Source organism: Camelus bactrianus, chromosome 1 (assembly GCF_048773025.1).
Source record: "Camelus bactrianus isolate YW-2024 breed Bactrian camel chromosome 1, ASM4877302v1, whole genome shotgun sequence".
NCBI lineage: Eukaryota > Metazoa > Chordata > Mammalia > Artiodactyla > Camelidae > Camelus > Camelus bactrianus.
In genome coordinates, this window is record NC_133539.1 from 89,454,141 (window position 1) to 89,467,952 (window position 13,812).

The window sequence follows — 13,812 nt, forward strand, 5'->3', positions numbered from 1 at the left end:
AGGCAAAGTTCTCGAATGTTCCTGTCAGCACGCCATCTTTCTATAGTCCTCATTTGCTGTTAGGTCACTCTTCTTAGCCTCTGCAGCAAGGTTTATCCAGCTGACCATGAGTCACAGGACCCACTCTGTTCATCATCCCCTGGGACAGGCATCACTATACACATGGAGGCCTCAGCTGGGACAAAATGGGCAGAGTTGGGAGCACATCTATGAAGAGCTTACAGAACTCTAGAATGCCATGGCCACATCTTTCAGGAATCTCTGCCCTGGCAACTTGAACATCATAGGCGCTGAATACATTCTTATGGAATTAATATACCTAAGTGTATGACTATATTTTCAACATGTATCCCTCTCAAGTAACAATACCATTGTTTAGGTACCTGCAGAATGAAATGTTTTACTTATATATTCTTTCAAGCACAAGGAGGATTGCCCCCTGGTTACAGTGACCAGGGATTTAGAGAATAAGCCTTTATTTACCTGTGTGATTTGACTCCTGAAGCCCATTTGCTCCAGCTACTGGAGGATACAATTTTCATATTTCAACTATTAATACCTCAGCCAGCCTTGGACGCTTTTGGTTTCAGATTGGTTCTTCAACCATTACAGCTCTTCCCTGTATCATGAGAGGGCTGGTCCCTAGAGGGTGCGTCTCCCTGTCTGGGGATTCTGGCAGAGTTCAGCCCATGGGAGGTCGGAGTGGGGATGAGGAGAAGCCATGGTGGGGGCTTGGGCAGCTCTTGCATGGCTCCCACAGGTCTGTGGTGGGTAACCCCAGCCCCTGGGCTCCCAGGGTTGCCAATCTCCAGGCTGCCCCACCAGCTCCTGGGGGTGGGGTAGGGGGTTGGTCTTGGCTCTTCTGTGTAACCATTCTCTTGTATTTAATTTAATTCCCCCTGTTTGAAGTGCTCAGAGTGATTTGTTTTTCCGGTTGCACCTTGACTGATACAGTGCCCCTGAACCATCTTCTCCAGCCCCAAAGATACAAAGATGACAAATTACATAGATTCCTCTGATAAATTACAGGATTCCTGTGATTCTATAGATTGAAGGGAATAGTGTTTCCCCACTCTGTCACCTAAGACTGGAACCCATCCACATGGAGAAGATGGCCTCAATTACAAGTGACAGTAGACAGTGTTGGTACTGCTCTGTGACCTTGGGCACATGATCTCTGGGTCTGCATTTTCTCATCTGCAAAATAGAGGGTATAATATTACCTACCTTATGGAACTGTTGTGAGGATTTAATGAATGAACACATATAAAGTGCTTAGAACACTGCTTGGCACACAGAGAGCTCTATATAAGTGTTAACTATTATTATTGAACTAAACGAGTTCATTATCTTTTCTTGCCTGTTGGTTCAGTTCTGAAAATGGTGAAGTACAAAGCTAATTTGTTTTAGGGTTATCATAACTTTATTAGATTTGTAACATGTCTTCCTGACTCAGCCAAAGACAAATGGAACCCATTAACTTTGTAGAATTTAATATTTGGCCTGAGCTTTATCACTGGCAATGCCATAAGAATTAGCCACATAAATTTGTTACTGCATTTGGAAAATGGTTGGAAGCATTATGTCTCTTATGAAATTCTCTCTTTTGAATGATTTCTTTTAGTATTCAATCCAAAACAAAGCCTTGTTTTCCTTATGAACCTGTCAAAGCTTTCTTCTTTTTCATCATGGTAATTATGTAAATGGCCATGAGTCCCTTTTTGCTTTGGCTGCTGGAGAGCTCAGAACTAAATTTAAAGTTTAGTTATAATATTTGTGCTAGGTTCCCCCCCCCACCATATTTATGTTTCTGCTTTAATATAGCCTTGGTTTTCTAACACAATTTATTTTTTGTTTGATTCCATTCATATTTTGCCATTTGTATTCATGCTATGAGTTATAGTAAATTCTCTGTGGAGTAAGGTTTGACATAAATAAGTAACACTAAATTTATTCTGCAGGGGTTTTGGCACGTGTTGTGAGTTTTCCATCAATACGCTATTCTGCGTCACCAAATTCGTTTTAGAAATTAATCTCTAGGTAAAAAGTTATACTCATAGGTAACTGTATGTCTCAACATGGCCTATTTTGGGATGTAAAAAAGTGGTTTGGTTGCATGCCTCAGTTACTTTTATTTCAGAATCAGTTATAAGGGACTTTGCTCAAGTCTTACAGAGCATAAATTCTATGGGATGTTCTTGTTATTTGGAAAAAAGATTTTGTGGTCAAGTAAGTTTGGGAAATGCCCAGTTACAGAAAATGTGACTCACGGCTTCAGAGTTTTCCAAGCCTTTAATTTGTTAAGGTATATTTTGATTCTCTAAGAGGCAAACACTGAAGGGAGCCTTTTCCCGAGCTGTACGACCAAGAAGCTCCCTCTGCAATCCTCTGCTGCTATTTTTTTTTCTTAATTCATATTTTGAGGAGTGAGGGGTCTCTAGGATAGGCTAATTTCCATAGACTAGGTTTTCCCTACACAATTTAGATTTTTAAATGCCACTTTTTAAATAGGTCCACTAGAAAATAGGGCTGCTCACCATCAATTAAGAGCATTCCTTAGAATCAGTAATCTGGAAGATTTCTTAATTAAAAAAAATTCACTTTATTGTAATAATGAAAGCATATTCTTTGGAAGTAAATGTACATTTTAGTGCTAGGCTCTCGCTGTTTTTACTTAAAGTCTACTAGTCTGGATAGAAATATAAAATCAATGACCATGTCACTAATGTGACATTTAAGCTGTTCAATATCTTGGAGGCATAATTTAGTTTTAGACAGAGTCAGATTAAAAATGAGTCTAAGAATAGAATTATAGGGATCAAGCTGTGAATATAAGAATTTTTTAAATGACATGCTTGGGAAATAAAAGTAATTACTTTTGAGCACTTTTCCATATATAAATCTCAAACATGAGGCATAATTTTATTAAGATTGACAAGGCTAATCTATAAAGGAGTTCGGAAAGATTTAACACTGATTTACTTTTTCTTAAAGCTCAACAAAATGACTACTGTTAAGTGGAACCATCCAATAATACAGCATTCTGGCGGCCTGTCTTTGGGTCCAGGGAGTAGAGTGGTGCCAGCTCCAGAATTCTAGACTCCTCTGTTTATGTGGACATTTATTTCCAGAGAGTCCCTTTTCCAGCATGATTTCCCTACAATGATCAGAATCAAAACAGGTAAGAGAAACAAAACAGCATTTGTTTCATGCTGAACATCTGCAAAATGCTTACACGTATATCATCTTGTTTATTTTAACAAGATGGACCAGGAAAATATGGTAGGGACAATTATGCTAGATGGTTAGGAATTAAAGCCATGAAATCAGACAGACCTGGATTTAAATCTGACTCTACCACTAGCTCTGGAACCTTGGGCAAGTCACCTAATCACTCTAAGCTTCAGGTTCCTCCTCTGTAAAATGGGAGTAATAATAGAATCTAATTTATAAGGTTATATGAAGAATAAATGAGTTAATCCAAAGTGCTTAGTGCATAGTAAATGCACATTAAATACATTATTTTAGATAATGTAGAAGAAAGTGAGATTCAAGAAGTGTGACTTGTTCAAGTCTACAGAAAAAGGCAGAGCTAGGATTTGAACTCTGGTCTTGTTATTCCTAGTAGGGAAAACATAAGAGCCCTGCGCGTGGGGATGGCTGCCTGCCTGGTGAGCTCCCTGCTCCCTAACAAGGTGCTAGCACATGACCTATCATAGCAACAGTAGAGAGGGAGGCGGGAGGTGGGAGGGGAGGTTTGAAAGTGCATGAGTTTTAGAATTAGGCAGATATGAGTTCAAATCCAAGTGTTGCTACTGGAGTTGCCCAATTAGCTCAGTGAAATTGTGATTATGGTACCTCTTTTCAGGATCATGGTAAGAATTCAGTGTGATGATGTGTGTAAAGTGACTGGTACATGATAAACTCTCAATAGATGTTGGTCATTGCTGAGAAATGACATGGGGTTGGGGGTCGGGGGTCTCTGTATCAATCTGGACTGAATGGCCTCAGTCCTCACCCAATGGGGTGGAGACATAAACTCGTATTTTATCCCCTCTACTCAGATATAAAGAAAGAGATAGAAAGGCTTCTCATCCCATTATTTTTTTAACGACATTGTTTATAAACTTTATCTGCATAATCCAAAATAAAATATTAAAGCTCCTTAATAGGCTCTTAGAAGTAACATTTTGGCAGGCTCTTCAGAGCATGTTTACTGCATCTTGGGTTTGTAGTTACAGTAAGTCAATATATACTTCTAGATGTAATTTAAAGTTTACACTTAAATATTAGATGTTTAAAAGAACACTGGAGAATGGAATATTAAATAATGCCTCACTGATGTTTGATATTAACCACTGTCGATTGGGAGTAATATAAGCATTTAGGCGTTACAAAAATGATATCTTGGATTCCATGATCCCGGCAAGGAGCAGAAGCAGGAGGTGCTCTCTGGGGGGGTGGGGACGGCTCTACCAAGGAGGGGAAATGTAAGCTGAAGTTTGAAGGAAGAGCGGGGACAGGAAAAGAGACACTGAGAACTGTGGATTGTTATAATGTAAAGTGTGTATAACAGTTCTTAGAGTCTAAAGATTTAGCATAAATGCAAACATAGTGGATTAAATGTTTGTGTTACCCACCAATCCATGTGTTGAAATCCCAACCTCCAGTGTGAGGATATTTGGAGACAAAGCCTTTAGGAGGTAATCAGGTCATGAGGGTGGAGCCCCCATGAATGAGATTAGTGCCCTTTAAAAAGGGACCTCAGAGAGCTCCCTTGCCCTCCTGCTATGGGGGTGATAAAATGAGATCTGCAGCCCTGGAAGGGGGCCTTCACCAGAGCCCGACCATGCTGGCACCCTGATCTTGGACTTCCCAGACTCTAGACCTGTGAGAAATAAATTTCTCTTGCTTATAAGGCACTCAGACTATGGCCCTTTGTTATAGCAACCCAAAGTGACAAAGACAACTAGGGCCTGAGAATACATATAACTATAAAATTGGTAGGTAATTCAATTTTTCCCCAGGTCTATGGAAATAACCATATTTCCCTTCCTCTTGCCTCTCCTCCCCACCTCCAACCGTAGTATAAGAGGAAGGCATCCAAATTCCTTCAACACTGTGGCAGATTTTATTTTCCAAAGATAAGTGCATATATATATATTCCATTTCACATGCTCTTACAATGTGAAATTAACATACCTCTATCAGGATCTGGGGTACATGGTCCCTCCCCTTGAACTGACAGAATACAGCAGAGGAAGCTCTGGATGACTTCCAGGGCTGTGTCATAAAAGGTAATATGGCTTCTGCCTGGCTCGAACTCTTGCTACACTCGCCCTTGAAACTGTGCTGTAAGGAAGCTCAGGCCTCACAGAGAAGGGTCACGTAGATGCTCGAGCTGATAGTCCCAGCACGTTCCCCATAAACAGCCAGCATCAGACACCAGACATGTGAATGAATGAGCCTGGTGATGATCCTGGCTCCCCACATTACAGTTTTCCAGCCGAGGCCCTGGACATCAAAGAGCAGAGCCCGGCCAGCCTTGTGTGCCCCCTTTGAATTCCTGACCCACAGAAACTATAGAATATGAGAAATGCTTATTGTTGTCCTAAGCCTCTAACTTTAGGGTGATTTACTACACAGGTGTAGTAGTCAGAGCAAATGTCTCTCCCCAGTTGTTTCTGTGAATCCTTGGGGGTGTTTCAATTGTGTCTCATGACACATCTTCACGGGATGTTCAGGTTTGTTTCCTGGGCAATGGCTGCTTCTTAAGAAGCCGTGCAAAGCCCAGTACCTTACTACTGCCGCTACTGCTAGGGCCCTAGATTTGGGAACTCAGGCTTCTTTCACCTTAGGCTCCTTCATCATCACTTTATCTGCTGATTTGCCTAAAACCAGTTGGGGTGTGGGGAAGAGCTGGAGGATCCCTTGTGGGTGGTTCTTGTGGGCCAGCCCTGGAAGTACTGTACGTTCCATTGACTGGAACTCAGTCACATGGCTATGTCTTCCTGCAGGAGAGGCTGGGAGGTGCACTCCTGCTGTGGACACTGGATTGACAGAAGGAAATGGGTTCAGTGATCAGCTAGCCGGTATCTGAGACCAGAACAAAGGCCAGATCGAAGAAGTAGCCTTTGAATAACAAAACCCTAGGGCCAGAAAGGATTCTTAAAGTCATGTAGACCATCCCCCTTATTTGGAACTTAGTTCCATTACAAATCAAAGCAAACAAGCTTCATGACACTGTGGGAGACCCAAAGTGGAACCCAATCCTGCTGTGGCTCTGCGTCTGCCCGGAAGGAGGGCACAGTGTAGGGTGGAGGAAGAGGAGGGGGCAGGTGTATATATGGTCAAATGTAAAGCAGATGGATGCTTGCTAGAAGACACGGAACGTTTCAGAGTGGTTTGGCTTGAGTAGTAGTAGTCTATGGGAGCGTAAAGGTGGTACTGTAAAGCTAGGAGCAGTTAATAAACATGAGCTTTAGACACATGGTTCTTAAAGTGTGGTTCCTGGACCAGCAGCATCAGGCTCACTTGGGAACTTGTTAGAATTGCAAATTCTCAGGCCCCTTCCCAGATCTACTGACTGAGCCTATCAACATGTGTGTGTGGGAGGGTATAGCTCAAGTGGTAGAGTGCATGCTTAGCACGCATGAGGTCCTGGATTCAATCCCCAGTACCTCCATTAAAAAAAATAACAAGTAGACCTAGTTACCTCTGCCCTGCAAATAAAAACAAACAAACAAAACCCCCTGTGTTTTATCAAGCTCTCCATGCGATTCTAATAGATTTTTGTTTTAGATTTGTTTGCAAGGGAGACGGTATAGCTCAACTGATAGAGTACATGCTTGGCATGTACGAGGTCCTGGGTTCAATCCCCAGCACCTCCATTAAGTACATAAATAAACAAATAAACTGAATTACCTCTCCCTCAAAAAGAATCATGAATGTAGATTTGTTCTCAAATCTAAGTCTAAATCTAAGTTTGCAAACCACTGTTTTAGAGCAGATCAGCTCTGCAGACTTTCTTTTTTTGACGTTCAGATTTGTAAAACATCCTAGACTATGACTATTTACCCATTTTTCCCATGTTTATTCCACTGTTATAAGAATATTTCATAATCAAGTATTACTAGTGTCTGAAACCTAAAGAAATTGTGTAAGTTGTATGGGTGTATTTTCAACAGTTTTCCAAACTGTTATTTATTATTAGTACGATATTCTTTGGGGCCATGAAAGCATTTTCAATCTAAAGATGAGTACTTAATTGCATGGTTGGTCCTTGATGGCGGTTGTACACTTTCATTTTGGAACTGGAGTTCCTCTGGCTGGGAAAAAAGAGCGAGTTCACAGTTTATTTAGAAAGTAAAAATAAAAGTTTTACACTTTCTTTAAGTTTTCATTTTTCATTTTTGACAGTGTTAGACAGGAAGCAGCCAATCAGAACTCTGGAGCTATTCGGCACTAATTATCCTTCATCTGCTAATTTCTAAGCAGGAAAAATATGATTGAAATGAGTTTCCGCACAGCTGTTGATTAGGCTTAATGGCAAAGTAATCATCATAAAGCTAATAATCAGAGCAGAGCTAACATTTGGAAAGTTATTGTTGAGTAACCAGGCGGCTATAAAAGCCAAAAATGACATCCAACTAACTAGAAAACTACACCCCCACACACATACTTTTTTTTTTGTCTGCAATTCAACATCAATTAAAGAGAGAAAACTAAGGTCAGTTAATTACATCAATTTTGAGGTCAACTTTCAACAGCCCCAAGCTCCATGATAAACAAACCACAATATTGAAAGCTTGTTTTTTGAAAAATCAATAAAAAAACAGCCATCATACTAGGAAAAGCTGCAACACATTTAACAACATGTCAATAAATTCTAAACAAGCCTTGTGCTTTGATTAGCTCAAACCCCGTTACCTGCCCTCCCTGCCCTCTACTGTGCATTCCCATTCCACTCAGGCAAGTGTGCCTGTGGCTTGGTAATGCTGCCATTGGACAGCTACTACAGACCTCTGCCGAGCAGTTCTTTGTAATTGTACAGCTCCCGCTGGAAAACAGAGATTAATGAGCTCACAAATGGGACAGCACGTAATTTCAGATCTTGGGGATGATAACAGAGATGTTTAGGATGCTTGGTAGCAGAATCACTTTCTTTCTTATATTCGTCATCCAGAGGTCTAAGGTCAGTGGCATAAATGGAAAATTGGGCAAAGGTGAAGGTACTCCAGAGTAAGAGCAAACGGGGTTCTTGGCTTGTCTTTCATTGTGATCCTGATTGAAGACCATTGGACAAGATCTGTTAGGATTTTAACCGCAGTCCATTAGAAATCATTGGAGAGCTAAGGGTGAAAAAAGATAAATGTATGTACTAAGGAGGGCTGGTTAGATGCCCAGTGGTAGAGGAAATTGTGACACACGGTCTTTATGTTTACAGTTACAACATCCTTTGTTTTCTTTCTACTTTCACTTCTTACTTTCTTTTTCTTTTTATGATTTAAATTCCTTAGAATTCTCTCCCATTATGCTGGGTGGAAGCACTGGATTTCCTCTACCAAGTGAACTAAGATATTTCCTGTTATGTCAAGTCACCTGGGCAAATTTTTCAACATAACCACCCCTACACTCCAACATCCTTCATTTAATTTTTCCTGTAAAAATAAATACGCACTTTCAAAAGCCACTGAGCCCCCAATACTCTGGCCAGCCACTGCTTTGAGGCCATCCAGATGCTCTAACACGTGATTTTATGTTTTCATGGAAGAAGGCTGAACATGGATTGCAAAGTTTTCTATCCCCTTTCCCATCATAAGAACATAACAACTCATTAATCTTAATTCCTCAATAGATATTCCAAAAAATTCCTTCTCATGTGGGTAAAATTCCATAATATTAAAGTCAGTACTTTGCAGAGGCATGCACCACAAGACTTTACGTCCAAGGAAACTCCGAATTTCTAGTGCTATGAGTGTTGGTCACTTTGAAGGGACGAGGCATGGTCAATTTTGAAACTTGCATTGAGATGTAGAAGCTCTGACTGTGGGGAGTTGGAGGGTGAAGACTCCACTGGGAGGAGCATAAACAAAGGTGACAAGATGATGGGCACTACAGTGGGCATTGAATTAGCAGGAGGCAGGCAGGGGGTTTTCTTGAATGATATTGGTCAATGTTTCCCCTCAGTTCTGCACACAAGCTGTGGGCCTCATAGCCTTCCCTCTGGGCTACATTCGAAGCCAAGAATTGTGGTTCTCCAGGACCAGATGGATGTTCAGGCCCCTCTGCATTCTTAGTTCCAGAATGATAGTGCCCAATTACTCCTTAGCCCCCCTTTGGAGTTGGTCTACTTCCCTGGCTGGTGTGGGATTCCCAGCAGTGACTCAAGAGGTATTCCTAGAGAATTTTATGGGATCTAAACTAGGGGAAAACCTCACCCCACATTCCCCCCTAGTTTATTCCCAGCCTCCTGTACTCCCACTCCTATATTTCAGGGTATCTCTATTAATGTCATTGTGTAGAGTGGGTGGACTGAGGTTGACTAAGATAAAGTTACAATAATCTTGGGATACTAAGATTATTGTTTCTACTGTGTCTCATAGAAGCACTGGAAGTTTTGCCAAAGGATGTCCAGAGGCCTCAGAACTCATCTTTGCTTCTCTCAGTCACCATATTTCAGGATCTGAGTGGGGCCTTATTTAGACTTTGCTGAATTTCCCAAATTTCACCTGCTGTAGCCCAAATTAGACTCCCTGCCTCTCCTTCCCTTGCCATCACCAGGATAAGGGTAGGAGCTGGTGATGCTGAGATATGAGGAGCAGTTGCAGGAGCTTACTTTGACTTAGTGTGGGACAGTAACTCCATGCCCATTCTCTGTGGGAGTTAGTATTAGACAATTAAGACAGTTGAATAGATTGATCAGATCTCACAACCCAGGCTGAGGAGGCCAAACTCAGTCATCATGTTGGTCATCAAAAGCCTGCCAGCAGATCATGAACAAGGTGGGCCTGTGGAAGAGAAAGGGAAAAGAGGAAGAGAGTCGTGGTGGGTTTATACCAGCTCTCCTTCCTCAGACTTCCATAACCTGACCTCTACTAGTCTCAGCTGAGGACCTCCCATCCTACTTTATTAGGAAAATAGAAGCCAGGCTTACAAGTCTCCTGACAGAGGGCCTGTCTTAGCTCCTGTGTCAATGGAGGACGTGTCCCTTCTCTTAGAGGTCAACGTAACCGCTTTCACCTTCTCAAGGACCTCAGCCCTTTGTTTCTCCTCTGTCTCTTCTGAATCTTCAGTGTCTCCCTCTTTACTAGATGACTGCCACCAGCAGACAGACAGACATATCCTGAAAAACAAAGTCACCTGCCTTGAACCCGAAGTCTCTCCTGCTGCTTCCCCGTGTCTCTTTCTGAACACCAGAGTGAGCATGCGAAAGGCAGTAGGGTGACCTGGAGGAGGTAGTAAGAGAAGGAGCCAGAACCTAGTGCCTGGAACAGGTTAGATTTCTCACCACACAGGAACGGGGGGTGATGGTGGGGACCTGAGACAAGAGTGAGCAGGTTGTGAGGACGAATGTTGGTTCCTTTAGTGAGCACCTCCTCTCTGCCAGATCCTCTGCTAGTGCTGGTGACATAAGGATGGCTAACACTCAGACTCTTTGCCGTGAGTGTGGAAGTTGGCTATAGAAAGGATATCTAGAGAGGTGAGGACGCCAAGACAGCAAGAGACACTGATGGCCCCCCTCCACACCCCAGCCACATAGCCTCTCGGGCCAGTCATGAATGACTGCTAGGATCATGGCCTCTGAGGTCACATTTCTTCAGAAGTTCCTGAGGTTTATGGAGCCCCTGCTCTGCACAGCTGTTTTTAGCTTCCTACCCTTGTACCCTTGAGCACACCAGGCCTTTTCCCTCGCAGCTTTGGTGAGGCTGACGGGGGTCAGGATGGTAGTGAAGTGTTGGTACAGTTTTCCGAGAGCCTTCCAATAACCTTAATCAAGTAGCTCGTCTCCAGATGGTTCTGTCAAAGTGTAGGCCCTCTGGGGAGCCTCCCACAGCAGTAAAAACACACGGCTCCTCCTGGTTTGAGTAAAAGTGGTTTAGGCACAACGGCCATTTTTAAACTAAGGAAATTGTCTCTCGCTCTGGGTCCATGCTGTAGGACTGGGGAAACCTTGAGAAGGTGAAGCGTGTCTTGTTACCACCTTTCACACTCTGTAGCATTTAAGGATGGTGTTACGTTGCACACAAGAGGAAGTGTGACTGACAGTGACTGAAATAAGTAAGGGGAGTATTTATTTCAAGCATCAAGGAGTCCCAGGATAGGCAGCAGGGCAGGTATCACAGGTCATGAAGACCCCCGAAATCCAGGCACCTTCCTGCTCTGCTACCTTTACTTTAGCATTTGGCTTTCATCCACTTGATTACAACATGGCTGCTGCAGCTCCAGGCGTGCCACCTATATCACAAGCAGGAAGAAAAAAAGAAATACAGGCAAGAGGCTAGAGGGCATGTCAGCCAGGTCAATCTCCTTGAAAAAGCTTTCCTGGATTCTCCACCCAGTGAATACTACTCACATCTCATTGATCAGAACTGGGTCACGTGGGCCTCTTAGCTGCAAAGAATTCTGGGGAGGAGAGCATTCTACCTTTCTAGCGTTTTTATGAGAAGACAAGGCATTGGGCGTGAATGACTTTTGGGTGGCTAACAGTGTCTGCTGCACACCTCATGTAACTTACCCCCTGAAACACGGGTTCTCAGCCTGGATGTGCACTAGTATCACCAGGGAGCTAATCAAATTAAAGCCTAGGCTATCCTCAGACCAATTAAATTAGAATCTCTTGGGGGGACCCAATGTCAGTAATTGTAACAGCTCCTCAGGGGATTCCCACGTGCAGCCAAGGTCTGGAACCACGGCTACATCTCTGCCTTTACTACTTGAGAGGCTGCCGGGAGCGCTCATTTTGGCCTGATTCTCATTAGAAACAAGTGATAGATGGTAAAATGTTAGCGACGGGCAGGACCCTAGTGATCACAGAACAAGATTTTCTCTAGGTCAAATACATAGTCCATTAAGAGTTAGGGGTGGGATCAGTAGAACCTCCAACCCCCACCCCTGCAGTGAGCAGTGGCCCCGATCAAGTTTCCCATTGCATCCAGTCCAGTGCAGTGTGAACTTCATGGTGGTTTGGGAGAATTTAACGATCCATTTAGCACTGAAGGTTGAGGAGAACAGGTAACCTTGGGCTGCAGCTGTCTCTCCTCCACTCCAGTAATGATGCTCAGCCTGAAATCCAATTTGGGATGAGTGTGTAATTTCAATGTTTATTTAATCCAGAGCCACTTCTCAGTAAATAGGATGCTTAAAGGCTTGAATTACTAAAGCTTTCTCTATCCAAGCCTCCCTTGCTAATCTGCTCCCAGCACTATTCACTGGGTGTGCAACTGCCAAAAAGCCCAGTGGTAAATGCCCCTTATTCATCTGGAGGTTCTGTCTTCTGCCAAACAGCTGGTCCGTCTGAACCCCTGGTGGTGTTGATTAACATGGGGTTTTCCAGACTGTTAGCATTGGAGACAGCCTTACAGACCAACTAGGCAAGCTGAAGCTTAGAGTTGTGGATGAACTTGCCCAAGGTCACCCAATTAGTTGCAGGTGGGGACATTAGCATCAGCCTTTAGGCTTAATTGATTAGATGTTTTTATATAGCAGAAACCTAATAAATGTGACCAAAGATACATTGGTACCTAATTATTGCCCTCCAACTTCTCAGCATAAATCTTTAAATAATTCAGGACCCCAGAACAAACCCATCTTGCAGAAATAACTCAGCCAGTGGAGGAAAACGCAAATGCATCTTTCTAGATGCATCTCCTGAATCGGCTGCCGGCACTGCTCAGTGACGCTGGACACCCTTGCCTGCGTGTGGCACATGCCTGGTCTGTGTAGGTTCTCTCTACGTGTCTGCTAGTCTGAATTGATCCCTGCAAGCCCTTCACTTTGCTACCCATTATTTAGGACGCCTCTATAGAACCACATTATTACCAGCTATTACAGTTAGAGCAAAGCAACAAGAAATCAACTATCTTTGGGATTTATGTGAAAAAGACTTGTAGTAGCTGGAAGTCATACATAGACTGAGGAGTGTTTTACGGTAATGTGCTCTCAAGTTCAATTTCTTAAGTTCTCTAGGTGACGCAAAACGATTGATTCTGAAAACGAATGCTGAAGAAATAAATTGATTCCTTTGAAGTAAGCGGACCATTAATTCTTGACCTTAAAATCTCTAAAATGTTTTAAAAGGAGTTGACTTAGTAGTTACTGCATTTTGTGGAATTAACTCTTTTTTCTTCTTTTGTTCATATATTATCTTACTGGGGCTTCTCCACAAGCTTCATAGTTTCTAGAAAAATAGGATGGAGTTGGCTATATGCCAGAATGTTGCTTAATGCCTTACTTTAAATACACATGTGGTCAATGGTTGAGGGCGTCCTAAGTGGGAGGAATTAAATCCATGGAAAAGCTCAAAGCTGCCTTTGAGGCCACCTTAGAAAATGGCTGGTTGTTCTGGCTGCCATTCTGAGTTGATCTCATCAGTGAGGCTGATTCTGTCCTCAGCAGTCCCCAGGGCAGCCCCATCCCACCCACCATGGCACCGGCTTCTCCTGGCTGCTGCTATAGAAACGCTGGTCTTTGGGCCCAAACTTTGTTCACTTGTCCACTCATTTATGAGATCCTTTAGCCCATGTTGAATAGCAGCCGTAAAAGTGACCTACGTTTGTGGAGGTCAGCAAGCGCCATGCCATGCAGAGCCCG

At 42.9% G+C, this 13,812-nt stretch overlaps 1 protein-coding gene across 1 annotated transcript in view; it reads left to right on the top strand.

Moving 5' to 3' along the window:
- The window catches only part of IFT80 (intraflagellar transport 80), a 150,929-nt gene that overhangs the window by 128,399 nt on the left and 8,718 nt on the right, over positions 1-13,812 (top strand). The window contains exon 21 of the transcript XR_012508759.1: positions 2,995-3,181. The gene's annotated coding sequence lies outside the window, so the exon portion shown is untranslated. The remainder of the gene's footprint in view (positions 1-2,994; positions 3,182-13,812) is intronic.